The 19,319-nt window shown below is 39.2% G+C and overlaps 1 long non-coding RNA gene across 1 annotated transcript in view; it reads left to right on the forward strand.

The window, feature by feature from the left end:
- Positions 1–6,457: 6,457 nt before the first annotated feature.
- The window catches only part of LOC149212203 (uncharacterized), a 235,117-nt gene continuing 222,255 nt past the window's right edge, over positions 6,458–19,319 (forward strand). Inside the window, exon 1 of the long non-coding RNA XR_016250215.1 lies at positions 6,458–6,566. This is a non-coding gene — a long non-coding RNA (uncharacterized LOC149212203). The remainder of the gene's footprint in view (positions 6,567–19,319) is intronic.

Consider the following 19,319-nt stretch of genomic DNA (forward strand, 5'->3'; position numbering starts at 1 on the left):
TGTCTTTGTGTGATTATGTAGTTAGATGTAATTTTCAAAAAAAAATTCATTGTGGAATAGGGTGGACTAGTCCCTTTAATCTAAATAATGTGGGACATTAGAAAAATGTATATGGAACTATTTTTTTTAATGAAACATATTTATCTTTTTTTTGGGTGAATTTTTTTTATGAGACAGACTCCATTAAACCTTAGTATCAAATAGTCCACCATTTAATTACTGGGACACACTATTTAACCACTAACCTAAAGCAGTGCTCTTCCTTCTTTGAATGGTGGATAACCTTCCCTTTGCTCCACTGAAGAAAGGTTTTCCAATAATGCATAAAGAAGATAAGTGTGTGCGAAACTTCAATTGCATCTGCCATAAACTCAGAATGCTCATAAATCTCAATCCTACTACATTTCTTTATGTCTTTAAAAGCTCCAATTCCTCAAAATTTCCTCTGCTTTTACAATTTGGTAGTAATTGTAGAAGTAGAGAACATTTTGAAGCAGAAAAGCTTTTTGCAGTCATGAAGGTGAAGTAGGATTGGGATTTCTAAAAAAAATTAGTTTACCACAAATGAAAATGAAGTTGCACAACTCTTATCATCTTCGAGTATTATTGAATACATTTTCTTCAGTGAGGTGCAAAGCACAAGTGACCCCCATTCAGAGGGGAGAGCAATGCCACATTTCTTGTTTGCACATTTCTTCTTGATTGTGGACATGTCTTGGTATATTTTGGTTTTAGGAGGAAGTTCTGGATACCAGTTATGGGGCAGTGTTAGTCTTTGTATGTTGAGATCTAGGGAAACCACGTCTCATAACTTATTTAGGTGTGGTCTTGAATTGTAAGTGATCTTTGCTTAGCTTTTGATGCGTGTCAATGGAACATATATGTTTTCCTCTTTTCACTAACTTATAAATTCATTTAATGAAAATGGGGCAACTGGTATGTGATGTTTTCAAGGGTTTTTCTTTTGCCAAGAAGCCTTTTCATTACTGTTCCATAACTTCTATGTGTATCACATAGATGCATATGGACATGAGGTGTGTATTGGCCCTTTCTTCTGATTAGAATTCGAAGTTATTCATATATGCAATCTACATCATATTTTGTGTGTATGTCTAAGCTAAGTTGATGTTTTAGATGTCTGTGCTGCTCATCTTACATAATTTTTTGCCCTTTGGTTGTACTTATAGTTTTAAGTATCCTTGCAGTTATTTATAATTTTAAGTATCCTTGTAGTTAGGAGCTAGGAGGTCCATCTATTTTATCAAAACTTCCGGTGCTTACACTGGACAAGTATCTGGTAGAGAAGGTGGATAAAGTGCTAGATCACTTTGGCTATTTACTAAAAATAATTTTAATTATTGTATTATAGATACTAATCAACCTATTTTTTCTAGAAGTTATCCCAATTCAGGTTCACCTATGGTTCAGCTCAGCAAAATATCATCTTCCGTTGCAGATAGATAAAATATAGGAAGCTAGTTGTTGGACTTATTCTTGTGGTCCAAATGCAGAGAGCCTTCATTGACTGAATGGTTCTATAACAAGGCTGGTTTGGAAAATACACTTTAACATTGTTTCCTCTCTTTTAAATTTCCCTTGAAATTGAAAAGCAAGGTTGATTTAGCAAATCTTTGTTTATTTATCTTTTCTTTCCTCTCTTTTAAAATGTCCTTGAAATTAAAAAACTTCCTCTAATGGGAGCCTTTTAAAATGTCCTTGGAATTAAAAAACTTCCTCTATTGGGAGCCCTTTAATTTGATGATAATTACTGCATTTTTTTGGGGTTCAGTTGATGATCAAATTCTTTTATATTTACGGTATTTGTGGCATGGCCAAGGAAACATTGCTTCAATGATATTTTAGTGAGGTGGTTTCAAACAAATCTATTGCGAGCCACAAAGACAACAGATCCTCCTAATCCCTTCTTTGCCTAGTGTATTGTATCACTCCTGCGATGACTATCCTTTGGAGCAGCATAAAGTTCATAAGAACCACCATCAAATTAAGATTGCATTCTCAGTAGGAATGTATGAAAAAGATCTTGGCCCTTGGTTTGGGGAGAACTGCCTAATGTTTGTCGAAAAATCTCATTAGGTAGGCAAGGAAGAGGGATTGTTTAAGTTATTTTCTTCGAGGATAATGCCACAATATTGTTGAGATTGACAACACTGTAAACCCACTTTAGAATCTGTTCATGTTACCAAAGTTGTTTCTATCTGAATATTATCAATAGCTAATAATTCAAAGGTCCCCAACTTAACTTGGATACTTCTCCAGTTTAATCTCAATGGTACAACAACAAGAACAACACTAGTGGGACTACTTGTAAATAGATTCCAAACAGCTTGGCTTGAGGAGCAACTAAGCTGAATTTAACTTATCTGAACAACCCTTCAGGTGCCCCTGCTCAGTAGTAGCCCATTCAAAGGTGTCGTAGAAGCTACTTGCGCAACTCCTCCAAAAGGTCTCCCTTGAAAATGACCCACAGGCTGCCTCTATGAAGCTCCTCCATGGAGTAGGTAGCATTCATTCACATGGTGTCCTTCTGTCCTACAGTTAGTGCACCATAACTTATCTCTTCCAGCTTTAACCTGGTGGAGCTCTTGAAGATTCTGAGTAATAGCTATAATATACTTATTGAATTGGTTCAATTGAGGAGTTCCTCTAGTCCCCGCAACTCTAGTGTTCCCTGGATACCCTGCCATGGATTCAATCTGCATAGCAGTACTTATATTCTGCCACATCAGGGGAATTCTAGTAAAAGGCAGCCACCAGCCAATAAACCACAACTGTTGCTGGGTATGCTCATATCTAAAGAATGTATTGTATTGTGTGAGTTATCAATGGATGTATGTTTTCATCAGCAAAAATACTAACTTCACTTACAAGCAACAATAAACCCTCTAGTTGGTTTGAACTCTCAATTCATAATCCGCAGCATACTATTGAGTCCGGTAACTTCTGGTCAACTCATGAGCAAAAACCAATGAAAAATACATGATCGGATATGTGCACATGAGGGACATATTAAAATTGGATTTTAATATGTGTGGCTAGTAGCACATCCAAAGAAGAATCTTATAGACACAACAAAACATTTATTTTAAATGGCTACTGTATGAAACCAAGATGACTATTTTATTTTAGAGTTCATTTAGATACGATAGAACGATTTTGACATGAAAATGGTAAATAAGCGTTATTCCAATTGTTCTTTTGAAGGATATTCAGGCAAGTCTAATTGATTGAAACTGCAAAAGCACCAAGTAACAAAATGAAAATAAGTTAAAATAGTGTTACAACCGCAAAATAGATGAGCATCAGTAACAAAATCATGGCAACCTGTTAGGGCTTGAGAAAAGCCGCCAGGATCAAAACATTTGTTGGCCAAACAATTTGCAAATACTTTTTGGTTTTTAGGTGGAATTTGCAATTCTACAGGAATATTCTAGGGATTACAAGAAACTATGAAGTAGCAAGTTCAGTTCATTTAATTGCAGCATGGAATAATAATAACGAGTTTAAGAAAGTTAAACTAATGTTAAGGGTGTCATTTTGATTACTATAGTCCCAGTCATCTCTACTGCAATGACTAACAAAGGCCGGCTGTTAACCGACTCTCCCATTAACTGAACACCGAGTTGTGAATTACCCAATCTGGGTAATCTGATAATGTGCAAGCTTCCTCAACACGAATTGTGAATTACCCAATCTGGGTAATCTGACATTGTGCAAGCTTGCAGAAGGGTTCATTTTGAAGTCGTGTTCCAAGTTAAACCATAACTTTTATGCCCTGTGTTACAAGTTAAACCGTAATTTTTATACATGACTACAACCTATTATGAATACAGAATAACCAATAACTTAATATGCAATAAAATTCACCGCAATGTGAAACCATGAACCATTCCTGGAATTCCGTTTTCGTAGTTAATGTTCAGCGTGTCTTGAAACATATTGAGGAAGCAGTTTTTGAATTATATAAAGCATTGAATTATATAAACATGTTCAGCGTGTCTCGAAACAATATAAGGCATTGAATTAAATTGAATACGTCCAGTGCTATCAACATTGTAATCGGGCTTGACCAGGAATGATTTTATTTGGTATAGTTCGCTCCGGATACAGTGGTGATAGATCGACTCCCATGGCTGCCTCTGCAACCCAATGCTTCGGCTCAAAAGATGTCGGGGAGGGCTTTCCAGGCTAGGAGAACTCAATGCACAGCAGCCATGACCCTTTACGCTCACACATCTGCAAATTATCATGGCTCTGGAGAACGAAAGGTCTTGAAACGCGGAATAATAGAGAATGAAGCAGCATCCAAGCTCACTGCAGAAGGGGCCAGAGCAAACCACCTCCAGCAACATATAGGAATACCGTATTCACTGAGCAATAATAGAAGGAAGCAAAGGAATGGGGTTTTCCGCACCATCAAGGCTAGATCTGCAAATCCATTCACCGGATCGGCCACTGCAACCCAAGAAAGGCTGCTGTATGGAGCCGCGCTGTCCTCTCCCACCGTGGAAAGGCATAAAATCCCTGGTTCAGCCCCGGATCTAACCGATCCAGCTCACAATCAACAGATGTGCCAAGACACCGTGAAAAGGCTGAGATTGTTTAAGGCTCTCAGTATTACAGAGGGCAATTCAGTAAACGACGCTGGCCGTCATATGGCCATGCACAGGGTTGAAGCTGCTTTGCTCATGGATCACAGCGCCTTTAGCTCTGGAATCATAATTGACAAGGAGGTGGCAACTAGGGTCATAGCCGAGGGTTTGAAGCCTCCCAACACACCGGCTTCAAAGGTCATAACGCTGAATTTTCCTGAAGAGATCAATTTCTCAAGCAAAACGAAAATGATATGGGTACTCCTCCCGGATCTTTTGCAAAATCTCGAACACCGCTTAGGATCCCCTCCTCTTACCTCATATTGCTATATAAGGGTAAGCAACTTATGAATCCCCTTCCTCTCTCTGCGTACAAAGTTTTCAAGGATGCTTTTATTGTGGCTATCTTTCGTTTAAGAGGTGGCTCCTTTAGGCAATCCTCCTCAGCCCCCTCCTTCTCTTATAAAGATGCAGTCCGCAAAGACGCTGCCCACCAGCAACCCTCTGCGCCCAACCTTCTGGGGCTCCAAAGCCATTTTTGGTAGACAAATCAAAGGAAATTCCTTCCATCAACCTCTCACATTCTCGGATTGACGATCATTATCAGCATTTTGCAGAATCCGCACTCATATGCAGATTTAACGGGTTCTGGCCTCCCACATCAAATCTATACCAGTGGATCACGCCAACTGGACTAAAAAATGGGAGATCTACTTATGTTCAAAAGGATTCTTCATTGTGGCTTTTGACTCAAATGAAGATTACCAGAAGGCATTAACAGGAGGCCCTTGGTTCTGGGGCTCGGCTGGGCTCTTTCTCACCCCCTTGTTTCCAGACTTCGACCCTTCTACACTTGTCATCACTAAGATTCCCATTTGGGTCAGGCTCCCGAATCTTCCGGCGCATCTATGGCATATCCCTCTCTTCTTAGCCATTGTAGACACTTTAGGACGCTACCTGCATGTAGATTCCACACGAAGGGAAAATGGACTCTTCACCTAGGGCAGAATTTGTGTAGAAATAGATATTAGCAAAGGACTGCCGGATGAGATTAATATCAAGTATCGCGATTTCCTCCGGACTCAAACCTTGGATTATGAGAACACAGCCTTCCGTTGCCGCAATTGTCATCAAGTGGGGCACCTCCAGAGTTCCTGTACCGATTTCCCCGACAAAAAGAAGAATATGAATCGCAAACCCAAATCCAAAAGCTGGAGTCCATGTGTGCCTCCCCCTCTTATGGACGATATAGATTCCTCTAGTTCGAATGAGGAAGAAATCGTAGCAGATGGGCAGAATGTGGAGATTTTGCTGGACGCTCCCTCGGTCAGTCCGGCAAACCCCTCCGCCCCTCAGAGCTCTTAGAAACGTTCTCATTCATCTTCGTCCTCATACTCTGATAAGGATATTTAGCCGCCAGGGCAAAATAGTCTACAACTTGTTACGGCTCAGCCAAACTCTTCTCGATGGGTCAAAGTAAGCAAGACAAAAGGCAAAAAATGTCGTGTGATAGCAACTGCCCTCTCAGGGTAGCTTCTCTCTATGAAGTTCTAGCTTTTTGTTTTCCCATGTTCTCTATGGTTCTTTCCTTGTTTATCACTCTGGAGTGAAGTGGTTAGCCTTTCACTTTTGGCTCCCTTGCTTTTCTGCTTAGCTTGCATGCACACTTGATTGTATTATACTTTTCTTCTCTTAATAGAATTAGTATTTACTCAGAAAAAAAAAAAAAAAAACAAAAAAACAAAAACAAAAACAAAAACATTGTAATCGGGCTTTGACTATCAATTTGATAGTTCATGGTCTTCGGTGCTAGCAAGAGCCATCACTACAAACCAAGTACCAAGTTCATTCTGTCCCTAGAATGAAACAAGCATAGGAAAAAATCAGTGAGAAAAAATAAACCTGTTGTTCATATTGGGCACATACCACTTGGAGTTTTCGAAGAGAAAATGAGAGGTAAGATGATTGTTATTTTTCTCGATAATTGCAAAGTATTAATATTAGTTTGGAAAGTAAACTACATATATTATCTATTCCAAGGGGGAAATTCAAATGACAAATATTGCATAGAGTTGCTTATTTTCTGGTTTTTAGAACTTATTTCATTCTTTGGGTAAAAATAGTTGTTTTTATTTTTTTAACAACATTTTTTTTTATTGACACATTGTGAAAAATAGGAAGGTCAACTTTTGAGTGGCATAACTTTTGCATAAGGACTCTCATTGATCAGATTCTTGCACCATTGGAAAGGTCTCTGTGTGTAGAATAACATGTAAAGGTGTCCTGCTAAAGCTAAAAAGTTTTACCACCCAAAAAATGTTAGTTTAATTAAGTGGCGTGCCTCATTTCTTACTTGATAAAGATGAACCATTTGTGGATTTTAGGAGAGCCATCTCAACCAATATTTCATTCCTTTTGCAAAGGACTATTATATATAAATGACATATTCATCCAACAACCTTTTCACATAGATCCTAATGTCAACTTTCTTAAGAGGAATGCTCAACTTAATTGTTCCCATCAAAGAGTTTTTCACAAGTAATTTCACGACATTAATTGATACAACAATTCTATATGTAATCTATTTTTTGCTCATCTTTACAACAACTTATTGATAAAATTCATTCCTCCCATGTTCTACAATGTCTTTAGCTAATAGATACCTCATAATTTCCATGTTCAAAATTTATTTCATGCCATTTAAAAAAACGCCAAAGAAATTGAACTCCTCTTCTATGTACCTTGTGTATGCAAGGATTTCCCTTGTTTTGATACATTTATGGTAGTGTAACTTTCTTCTTAAATTTAGCATTCTACTACATCCTTTAGAAGATATATAGAAACTCAAATTTCCATTGTATGTCATTGTCCATATAGTTAGTTTGATTATTTCCTTCCACATCCCCCCATGCTCCCCCTATGCACATTCCTTTACACCTCTTGGTGCAATTTCTAGATAATATCTAAGTTAGCCAACAAAGATTTAATAAATTTGATTGATATTCCATTAGAGATTCACAATAGTGCCTTGTATGACCAACATGGAAAGCTTACATTTTGAAGCCAATTGGGCTTCTAGGATGCTAACTTCAAAGGAAAGCTCACAGCTCTAGAAAAAATGTTTACACATACCTCTCATTAACTATGACACAGCCAACAAAGGATGGTGGTGATGACAATTAATCACTATGATGGTCATCCATGTTTCTCTCCCTTCTCTATATATTAAAATTAGTAGTACATCTATTAGAGGAGTGGGTAATTGGGTCTTTCTAGAAAGGGATTTGTAGATTTTGTCTCATCTCACATTCATAGAGAATTTGAGCTAGTAACATTTTCATAAGAAGTATCTTAACAATGCACCCATTCACCATCAATCCAAGACCTCGTGAGTCTTAGTTTGTGAATTATGTGTTTATAACTATTATTGTGTTATATATATATATATTTATGCGTATTTGTCAGTTCCTTTGTTGTATTTATGATTTATGTTATTCCAAAATATTTAAACTCTTAAGAAGTTTCAAGAGGGATGTAATCTCCTCACATGCAAGCCATTTTTAAACTGTAAAATTTGTAGAAATTTTTGCATATGGAGAAATTTGATGCTCCATCTCATCCTAATAATTCAGAGATGCAAACTCAATTACCCATGGGAACATTTGGCCATCTCACAAAACAAGACCCACTCGGTCACACATTTTTCTATCATTGGAATGAGATGACCTAGATAACTATATGTTCTAATGACTTGATGGTGCTTTAGGTCTGATCTCATTCAATAATGTCAATGAAGGATGGGTCTTTGGCCTAGTAACTTAATGATGAATCCCTTGATATTGGTTTAAATAAGGCAGATGTTAGTTCTTTATATGTGTCAACTCCATATCAAGTATGGAAGGAATTATACACCTCCTTTATAGAAATATATCACTATATATATTTTTGTTCATTTAATTTATATAATATATACATAATTGATATTGAAGTATTTTGTTCAACATAACCATTAAAATATTTCATTTATGATACACCTTGTCCACATTAAAATGTTTTTTAAGCTATTGGTAAATTTCTTTCACTATATGTGAAATTGAAATATTTTACTTTATGTATATATTGAAATATTTTATTTATAATCTATGTTTGATTTTTTTTACTCATTCAATTTTTCATTGACTATGTATTAGTTTGTGTTTGACCAAAAATATCCACCACTTATCCATAGTTTAACATTGGGAATTCAATTTTTGTTATTTATTATTATTAATTAAATTTATTTATTTGTAACATCATTGGTTGAGGTCTTATTATGGGCTATTTAGTAACTTTCATTTCTATTAGTTAGTAATTTTTTGTTTTTATTTTATTTCCTTTTTATTTAACTTTTTTTTTTTCATTTTCATGAATTATAGTTTTTTCCCCATATTTTCAATTTAATATCACTTATTATTATATTAAATACACACACACACACACACACACATATAAGTTATAACACATAAAATATATTAAAACATAAACATATATATTAAAGTGTATATATCTTAATACAAACAATATTAGCTAATCATAGTTCTTAATTTTTGGTGATGACATTCAACAATACATCATTTTTTTGGTTGATTTATTTTTGTGATGAAATCTTTGCCTTTGTTATTTTTTAATTTAATTAAACTATATTTAAGCTAAATGACACATTAATTATGTATTAAAAATTGAATAAATTATACATTTATTTGATATTGATATAAAATTCAAATGAAAATTAACCTATTTTATTTATTTAGACCTAAGTCATATGACATGAGGACATGGGACAGAGAGGACACATAAATACGAGTATTCAACACTAGACATGATGACCGAAGACACAACACATGGGGGAGGCCTTCGACGTCTCTCAAAGAACAAGGAGGCCTTCGCAAAGGGATGAATTGCCTCTGAACCCACAAGTGTCGTTACACGTATTTGATAAGTGGGAAATAGACTTCATGGGACCAATTCAACCACTAGGAAAGAAGATAGGAGCAAGATACATCATTACAGAAATAGAATACCTAACCAAGTGGGTTGAGGCATAGCACGTGAAGGATTGTAGCGCGACCACAACTCCGAAGTTTATTTTTGAATACATTTTGTTGCAATGTGGCTGCCCTAAAATTTTGATGAGCAATAGGGGTACGCACTTCTTGACTGAAACAATGGTTGCCTTGCTTGAAGAGTTCCAAACGTATCATCAGAAAAGTATGATGTATCATCATGAGGCAAACACAAGAGTGGAAGCCTTTAATAAATCCCGGAGAATTCTTTAACGAAGATTTGTAATGAAAATGAGAATGATTGGGATGTGCGCATACCAAGTGTGTTATGGGCGTATAGAACTACGTGTAAAAAGTTGACTCGACACACACCGTTCAGATTGGTTTATCGACAAGAAGCCGTAACCCCAATGGAGTACATCATACCAAGTTTGCGTATTGTTGGAGTTACAGAGATGTCTCATCACGATACCATGGAAGAACGCCTCGCACACATAGTTGAGTTGGAAGAAGATCGCTTCTTGGCCGGTTTTCATCAGCACGTGCAGAAGGATCATGAAAATCCATGGCATGATCACCACATTAAGCAACACACCATTAAAATTAGAGATTTAATGATGTTGTATGGTAGTAAGTTCACGAAGTTTCTAGGGAAGTTCGAGTTGCATTGGTTGGGACCATATATTGTAGGAGATTACGAATGGAGGTGCAGTTCAACTTGTGAAGCTGAACGGAGACCTATTTCCAGGAAAGGTCAATAGGAGTCGATTAAAGTTGTACAGGGGTGATCCTGCCCTCCGCAATGACTATATGGATGTGGGATAGTTGTAGTACTCTAGGCAGTTGCAAGGGAGTGCTAGACTATAAACTACACTACCAAAAGGATAGTTTGGCGAAGTGAATGGGTTGTGTGACGAATCAAAGGAAGGAGCAGAAGAGACTTGCGATGAAGGCGCTGCAATAGAATGGTGGGTCTTGCATAGCGTGGATAAAAAGTGACCATTGGAAGCACTATAGATGATTGGATGGTGATTTTTGTGTTAAAGGGAGTGGGGGGAGAGAATTTAAGTAGCATAGCTTTGGAAATCTACCACCAAAAGCGCATTAATGACAGGAAAATGGAGGGACTAGATAGATTTGAATTCAAATTGGGCTATAAATATAGCATCCCACTCCACATTTGAACACTTTTCTTCGTGAGAAATTTCCTTGATATTTTGCGTTTTAGTTTGCGCCAAGATAATTGTTGCATGTCTGCAAAATATTGGGAAATACTTCGAGAGAAGATTTCATAGCGAGGATTCAGGAATTTAAGAGATTGGAAATGTGAAAGATTCCTTGAGAGAATGACTCGAACCAGATCTGAGTCGACCCAACTTGTGCCTTCAACTTTGCCTACTACAACACCAAGGTTACCAAGACCTAAACCATCTGCCTCTACGAAAAGAGAAAAGAAGCAATCGCCACACAAAAATCCAATGGAGGTTAGAAAAAGGGGAAGATGGATAAAACCAAGTAGCTCACGGAACCCGTGGACTTAGACGATGAAGAAATCACCATGGGGATTAAATAAATAGATGTAGATGAAGTCGTGTCCACTACTTGACTACCTCCTTATATACCATCGAGGAAATCCACTGGTAAAGTGACAAAGGATCCCTATTCGGTGAAATTCATGTTCTCCACACCATTGCTATGAGAGAACGTACCTTTTGAGGGAAATATGATGTCCTGAATACCATATTTAAAGATGGAGGACTCAGACTTATGGGATCACGTGAAGTTCCTACAACTAGAACATATAAAATACCTGAAGAAGGTATACTATGAGGAGTCAGATGTTACACGAATCGAACCAATGAAGTGGGGAGTCGGAGTTGAGTGCACGAGGTTGCTCAATATGTTGTGGGTGCCGCATTTCAGCCACAACACCATTAACACAGTTTGTGTGTGTAAATTATTGACACTTGTTCATGATGGATTCCTTTGGTTGGGAGGGCCCATATCAATCACTCATATGCTCATTCACTGCATAACACTATTGTCGTATCAAGGAGTAGACCGTGTAGATTCTTTTGTAGGAAAATCGTAGGAGAAGAAGTTGGCAGATCACATGAAGAGTGACTTCGAGTTGGTGAGGAAATCATGTGGCTATGAAATTAGTTCGATATGACATGGTGTGGTGTTGTTCACTACACAAATTTTGGCTAGGAAAATCACGAGGAAGTGTCGCATTGATGAAGTGCTAGCGCCAGTAGTATCTCTCGCTGTGGAGTGCACTAAGGTAGTCCAATATCATTGGGATAAATATTCATGTCATGAGTTTATGGAAGATTTCCAAGAGGCTCAATACAATGGAAAAGTGTTCCACTACGTGTGGCTACTTCTGTTGATTGTGCAAGTGGCCTCGATGATGTTGAAGGAAACCGAGTTCCCGCAACTTGATCCAGATCTATGCGAGACCACAAAATTTTCCTTGTTGTGGGCGACGAAGGACCGAGAGTGTGTTATGGAGATGGAAATATTTTGGGTCCTGTTTGAATCAGAGTTGAGGATGGTGATTAACCAATGGCCACGGTTATCACCAAGATTGCATGCCTAGTATGTGCCAAGATAATTTTTGTATGTTTGCAGAAGATTGGGAAATAATTCGAGAGAAGATTTCATAGCGAGGATTTGGGAATTTAACTGATTGGCAATGCAAAAGATTCCTCGAGAGAATGACCGCAACCCGATCTGAGCTGACCCAACTTGTGCCTTCAACTTTTCCTACTACAACACCAAGGTTACTGAGACCTAAACCATTTGCCTCTGCGGCAAGAGAAAAGAAGCAATCATCGCACAAAAATCCAACGAAGGTGAGAAAAAAGGGGAAGTTGGATAAAACCAAGCATCTAATAGAACCAATAGACTTAGACGATGAAGAGCTTACCATGGGGATTGAATAAATTGATGCATATTAATTTGTGTCGATTACTCGACTACCTCCTTATATAAAACCGAGGAAATCCACCGCCAAAGTGACGAAGGATCCTAAATTGGAAAAATTCATGTTCTCCACAACATTGCTATCGAAGAACGTACCTTTTGAGGGAACTATGATGGCCCGAATACCATATTTAAATATGGAGGACTCGAACTTAGGGGATCACGTGAAGTTCCATCAGCTAGAACAGAGCGAATACCTGAAGAAGGTATACTATGAGGACTCAAATGTTACACGGCTCGAACCAATGAAGTGGGGAGTCAGAGTTGAGTGCGCGGGATTGCTCAATATGTTGTGGGTGCTGCATTTCAGCCGCAACACCATTAAAACAGTTTGTGTTCATCAATTATTGACACTGGTTCATGATGGATGCCTTTGGTTGGGAGGGCCCATATCAATCACTCATATGCTGATTCACTGCATAACACTATTGTCATATCAAGGAGTAGACCCTCTCGATGCTTTTGTAGGAAAATCGTAGGAGAAGAAGTTGGCAGATGAGATGAAGAGTGACTTCGGGTTAGTGAGGAAATCTTGTGGCTATGCAATTAGTTCCATATGAGATGGCGCGGTGCAGTTCGGTACACAAATTTTGGCTAGGGAAATCACGAGGAAGTGTCGCATTGATGAAGTGCCTGTGCCAGTAGTATCTTTGGATGTGTAGTGCACTATGGTAGTCCAATATAATTTGGCTAAATATTCATGTCATGAGTTTTTGGAAGATTGTCGGGAGGTTCAGGACAAGGGCAAAGTGTTCCACTATGTGTGGCTACTTCTGTTGATTGCGGAAGTGGCCTCAAGGATGCCAAAGGAAACCCAGTTCCTGCAGCATGATCTAGATCTATGCGAGACCGCAAAATTTTCCTTTATGTGGGTGACGAAGGACCTAGAGTGTGCTATGGAGATGGAAATATTTTGGGTCATGTTTGAATTGTAGTTGAGGGTGGTGATTAACCAACGGCCATGGTTATCACCAATATTGTATGCCCAGTATGCGAATGTCGCTGATTTCAAGGGAGATTTTCATAATTTGTTTATCCGAGTGAACAAAGATTCCATGGGCACATGGCACAAGTTTCCATACTTGGTCGTTGAAGATGACATTATGGGGGTCATCAATAAATGGATAAGCGACTCGCTCACCCCATCTGATAGGGGTTCAAAAAGGCGTAAGTTCGCCAAAGGTGAAGCACAGAAAACCACAGTTGTGACGACAAGAGCGAAAGAGAAGAAGAAGGAAGCACATAAGTCTTTCGCGAAAGAAAAGGCCACGACAAAAGAAAAGGTTGCGCAACAGAAAGAGGCTTCTGCAAAGGAGAGAGAAGCACCAAAAGAGAAGGTCTCGACCAAAGAGACAAAAGCACTAAAGGATAAAACTACCACCACGTCATAGGCCACTATTGACCTCGACGAATCAGAAATAGAGTGCACCAATAAAGAGATCAAGATAGAGGGTGAAGAGGCATGGTCTTGGAGTCCCCCTTCATTGTCAAAAAGAGGGAGAAGCAGAGCTCCATGGACTGCACAAGAAGGAGAAGTCTGACAAGTCTGCGAGCACGACATCTTTGGTCCTCATGGAGGGGAACCTCGACGAGGTCAGTGATGTGGTCCATGATGCAACGAAGAATATTTGGAGCCACATTAAGGACCAGTACCATGAAACACTAACCAAGGTGTAGTAGGGCCTCAGGGAATTACAAGTCCAAAGAGGGATTATTCAAGTTAGCGTTGGACAGGCAAGCCTGAAGCAAGCGAGCTGGACAACCTTAGCAGCAGATCTCACCACGGACCTCCACATAGTGCAGTTACCAGAGGGATCACTACACATTGAGACTTCAAAAGAAAGGGCACACCTCTTACGCATGAAGGATTTGAGTCTGAACCTTGCAATGCTCCCTATTCAGAAACTGCATGAGCTGCATCAAGGAGTATGAGATGAGCTCCAGGTTTAGGAACAATGCGCATTGCTAGTCATCAACGAAGTAAAAACCAACAACCATGAGATGTTTGAGGAAAAGGCAGAGGCTTTTAGGAACGTGAAGAAGTTATTTCACATTCTCAGCAGCTAGAAGCAGCAATAGCGAAAGCTTGTAGTGAGCTTCTTGAACTCCAAATTCTAGTAGAAGTGGCCTCCATAGAAAATATACAGAAGCTAGTTGTCGCAGTAAAAGAATTGAAGGAGGATATTGGCAAGGTTCGTTTTGAGCTACAAATACAGATATATGAGCTTCAACTTAAGTTGCATCCAACCACTCCTCCAGAAGTCAGAGAACAACGCGAGGATGCTATTAAAGAAGAGATGACTACACTAGAAGATGTAGTCAAGGACTTCACTCAGTTGTTTGAACAAGCCATGGAACTATGGACATCACTGCAGGAGGATCCAACCTTATAGAAACTCGAAGCATAAATCTGAGAGAAACAAAGGCAGTTCGATGAGATTAGAGCTACAGCACAGACCTTAGCACCAATACAAAGGTTCACTAGATTATAGGAAGGGAAGTCTATCGAGACTGAGATTGATAAGGTTCATCAGAAGGCATCCATAATATCCTCAAGGAAGCATCCCTGGGCATATGAGGCTAGCTAGGTGACATAGATGGTGGAGAGAAAGCTGAAGGCTATGCAACATAGACAAAGAACCATGGGCCTTGCAGTCGAAGGTCCAACTACAAAAAAATTGGTTGAGGAAGTTCGTCAGGCCGCTGTGCAGGGAAAATAATATCTTCAAGAATTGAAGATAGAGTTCAACGGTCTACAGGAAAATATCACGACAACACCAGTAGAGTGACTTGGGACGAGTCACGACTTTGTGTTAGGGGTTTGTTGGGAGAGGGTCCCCTCAGGTCAATTTTGTAAAAAGTCTTGTTATTATTGTAAAGTCTCTGCATTTTGAGGAGCGGATTGTGAAGGTCGATAGGAGTCAAAGGGGCTTTAGGAAGGTCAAATCCCCTTAGTTTGTTAGAAGTTAAGTTGGTTTGTGACCCTCCCATGGTTCGGAGACCATGGTATTGTAATAGAAGATGATATAAAAATGATTCATAGAGAGTCATAAGAGATAATTCTATGTATGGGTAATTGATCTAAGTAAGATAAGTATGTTTTTTGTACTTAGGCGAAGGGCAAGACTCCTATAGCTGAGTGCGTGGAGACCTTGGTAAGTCCGCAACTGAGTGCATCGGCCCATGCAACTGTGTGCATAGGGTTGGAAGAGTCTATAATAGAATATCTTAGCATAATAAAGGCTATTTTGGAGCATTATATATGTAAATGTGTGTTATTCATTACTTCAGAATTTACTATATATTCGCTCTGTTTACTTCAATTTATCATGAAACATGCATAATAAATGCGCGAAAAGGGTATATCTACTTAATTACACGATGTTATGAATGGTTTTTAATATGTTAAATGTTAGATATTTTAATTTCTAGGTTTTAAGGGTTAGGGTTTGCGAAGGTCAGAATAAGGCCCTAGAAGTAACAAAAACACATCACATAGTCCTTTGGATGCAGAAACCTAGTTCTAGCATCTCCCAACACTGCCTCGGGTGAGACTACAGCCTGCGCTACACGCGTTGTTGTTGAAAGGGCTGGTAGTGTAGGGTTTTTTTGGTTAGCGCAGCTAACTATGAACCTGAATACAAGCCCCCTCAAGCCAAAAATAGATTTTCTTGGCCTCAACATGATGTCAAATTAGATGGAATTTTATATTGATGTGCTTAGTTCAATCATGGAACTTTGGGTTCTTGGCCAACTTTAATTTAAAAGTGTTTTCAATCATGAGTGGAGTTGAATGCACTTGTTTCACCTGCAAATATTCTAGAATCTTCTTGAGCCACACAATTTCCTTTGTTGCTTTAGCAACTGCCACATATTCTACCTCTGTTGTGGAATTCGCTGGAAATGATTGTTTGCATGGCCTCAAGAGGACAGCTCCTGATCCAAGACTCATGTCATAACCTGAAGTAGATACCCCAGTTTCTTTATCTCCATCGAAGTCTGAATCAGAGTATCCATTCAAGCTGAAGTCGCCCACATATGTATACTTAAGTCCAAAGTCTTGAGTTCTCTTCAAGTACTTTAGAACTATTTTCGTAGCAGACCAATGTCCCTCACAAGGATTTTGCATAAACCTGGAGAGGATTTCGACAACAAATGAAATGTGTGATCTTGTAGTAGACAGATAGTTGAGACTTCCTACAAGTTGTCTATACTTTGTTGAATCCTCAAATTCTTCTCCTTCACTGTATGTAAGCTTTAATTTTTGTTCCCCGGATGCGGGTGTATAATATGGCATGCAGCTCGACGGCGGCGTGGAAGGGAGGCACGTGGCTCATCACTAGCTCTAGCTGACCTCGCATGAGGATTGAATTAATGAATCAGGACTACAAATTAAATGCTGCATTAATGCAGCACCCCACCGCCCTTCAGTTTAACAGTTTAATGGTTATGGCGCTTTGTTTGCTCTTCATTCTAGCTACTTCCTTGTGCTTAAGCTGCTCCAGCAAGACTGATGCTCCTCGCTCTCGAGAAGGACTAGTACACTGTCTAGCTCAGGATCAAAACACTGCCATTCATCAGTGTGTCCATCTTCCTTTTTATCAGTCTTGCACCTTCCTCTGTAGCTCCCTCTATGTCTCCTCCGTTGCTATTTGTTATGCTCCTCCTGCAATCCTCAAAATGCCCAGAGTTCGCTCAAGGATGAGCTGCAGGAGAGGCAGCTCCCGTGGCCATGTCTCCTACCAACCATCCTCCACGACCTCGGAACTTTCGTTTGATGCTTTTGAATTCAGCTTTAATAGATACCCTGTAACCATAAGTGGTCGTGGCAGATGAAGAGGGTAAATTATCACCGAAGCTTGCTCTTACCACTCCCAATCCCACACGACTCACTTCCGCTTCCCTTGCTCCCTAGGCAACTCTTCCTTCATTGTGTCAGTCACCGTTGAGCTGTGTGAAGACACTGTTGGTCCGGGAGTTGTTGGTTCGGGGCTGTTGGTCTAGGAGCTCCCTTGGAGCCGAAGATAGCAGACAAGAATGATTCTACGCAGACTGAGACTACTCAGCATAAGGATCCAGGCAGCCTAGCTAATCAGGAAACTACCATTCACGCCGGTCCTAACGCTCCTACAGGGGGTGGTTCTTCAGGTAAAGAAGGCCAACCCTCTAAGTCTGAAGATCTTGACCAATTCAGCTACCGCATTATTGAGGAATCACCTCCAACCTCGCTTGATGATTGAACAAGTATGCACCTTGTCACACGGAATAAGTCGATCTTGCGGACAAGATAGACCTTCCTAGAATCTAAAGAAGACCTAATGACAAGCAAACCAACCAGACACTATCTTTCTCTAAATATGCTTTAATAAACAATAGCAAACAAGTGTTTTTAGGGCCTACCTTAGGTCTAACGCTAGCTTGTGGATGCCCTCGCTCCTTCGATCCAAATGAGCTCCTTTTCACGGATTTGCAAACACAAACAAGGCAAACAAATTAAATATCACCTGAAAAGCCAATTGCATAAAACATATTTAACATGAAAGTTAAGGAGTCCATGAAACAAATAACATAAGATACTTGTTGAGAAAAATGAGTTTGATTGTATTAATTCAAAAGAAGAAGAACCTTACAACCTTTTCCTTGACGTTGTACAAGCTCCTCCCAGCAAGAAGTCTCCTCTACTTTGACAAGTTTCACTCACTCCCTAATGAAACCAAAAAGGTATGTGATCTCTCCTCTTTAGGCTTAACTAGCAAGTCTTGATTTCACCAACATTTACCCTAAAAAATGTTCAACTTCTAACCTCTCCAGCAACCAACCCAATGCCTGTATTTATAGTGCAATGGAGGGAAGTTACTAGGTCCTCCTTCAAAGGGATAAAGTCCTCCTTCAAAGGGATAGCTCCTCTCATCAAGGGATTAACTCCTTCTCTTTTGGGATGCATGAACCACCTCAGAGCGAACAATCCACGTCAAAATTCCTTCTAGAAACCTCTAGAATTAACCCAAATTGAGTTTTTTAAGATAAAACTTGCGCCTTTTTACTTTCACAAGGGTCCGCACCTACACCGTTAGGGACAGAGCGGTCAGGTCCGCAGTTTTTGTACACAGAAGGTGTGGGACCGGAGGTGACCATGAGAGAAAGTGAGGAACCAGAGTTACATTGATTTTTAATGTCTTTCTCTCATTTCCAAAGCTTGATTTGAAGAGCTGAGGTCTAAGACTTGCTTAGGAGGACAGTACAAGTAATGATAGACCCATACTGACTGCAAATAATCATGATGATGATATTTTTGTGTAACAGATTTCCCCCTAAAGTGCGAAGTCTGTAGTAAATGAGAATTTCTTATCATTTCGGAAGAGTGAAGTACTTTATCATTTCGAGGATCATCTTGTGGAGAACCCGGTTGGAACCTGTAAAAACATTCAATGCAAAATATATATATATATATATATATGAGATCATATCATCGCTGAGGTAGGAATTCCCATGCTCAGATCAAAACTGACTAGAAAAACTAACCACTGCTCTGATACAGGAATGATCTTGTAAAACATCATAAGTATAGACTCATGTGGACACAGTATGGACGCAACCATCTGTTTATGAATAGTCCATTATATAATGAATACAAAATTCCTCGCAGCCTGGATTGTGGAAACTAGATCCAGGGTCTTCA

This window comes from Pinus tabuliformis, chromosome 1_1 (genome assembly GCF_031772625.1).
Source record: "Pinus tabuliformis cultivar Carrire ecotype Pingquan chromosome 1_1, CPIR1, whole genome shotgun sequence".
Taxonomy (NCBI): Eukaryota; Viridiplantae; Streptophyta; class Pinopsida; order Pinales; family Pinaceae; genus Pinus; species Pinus tabuliformis.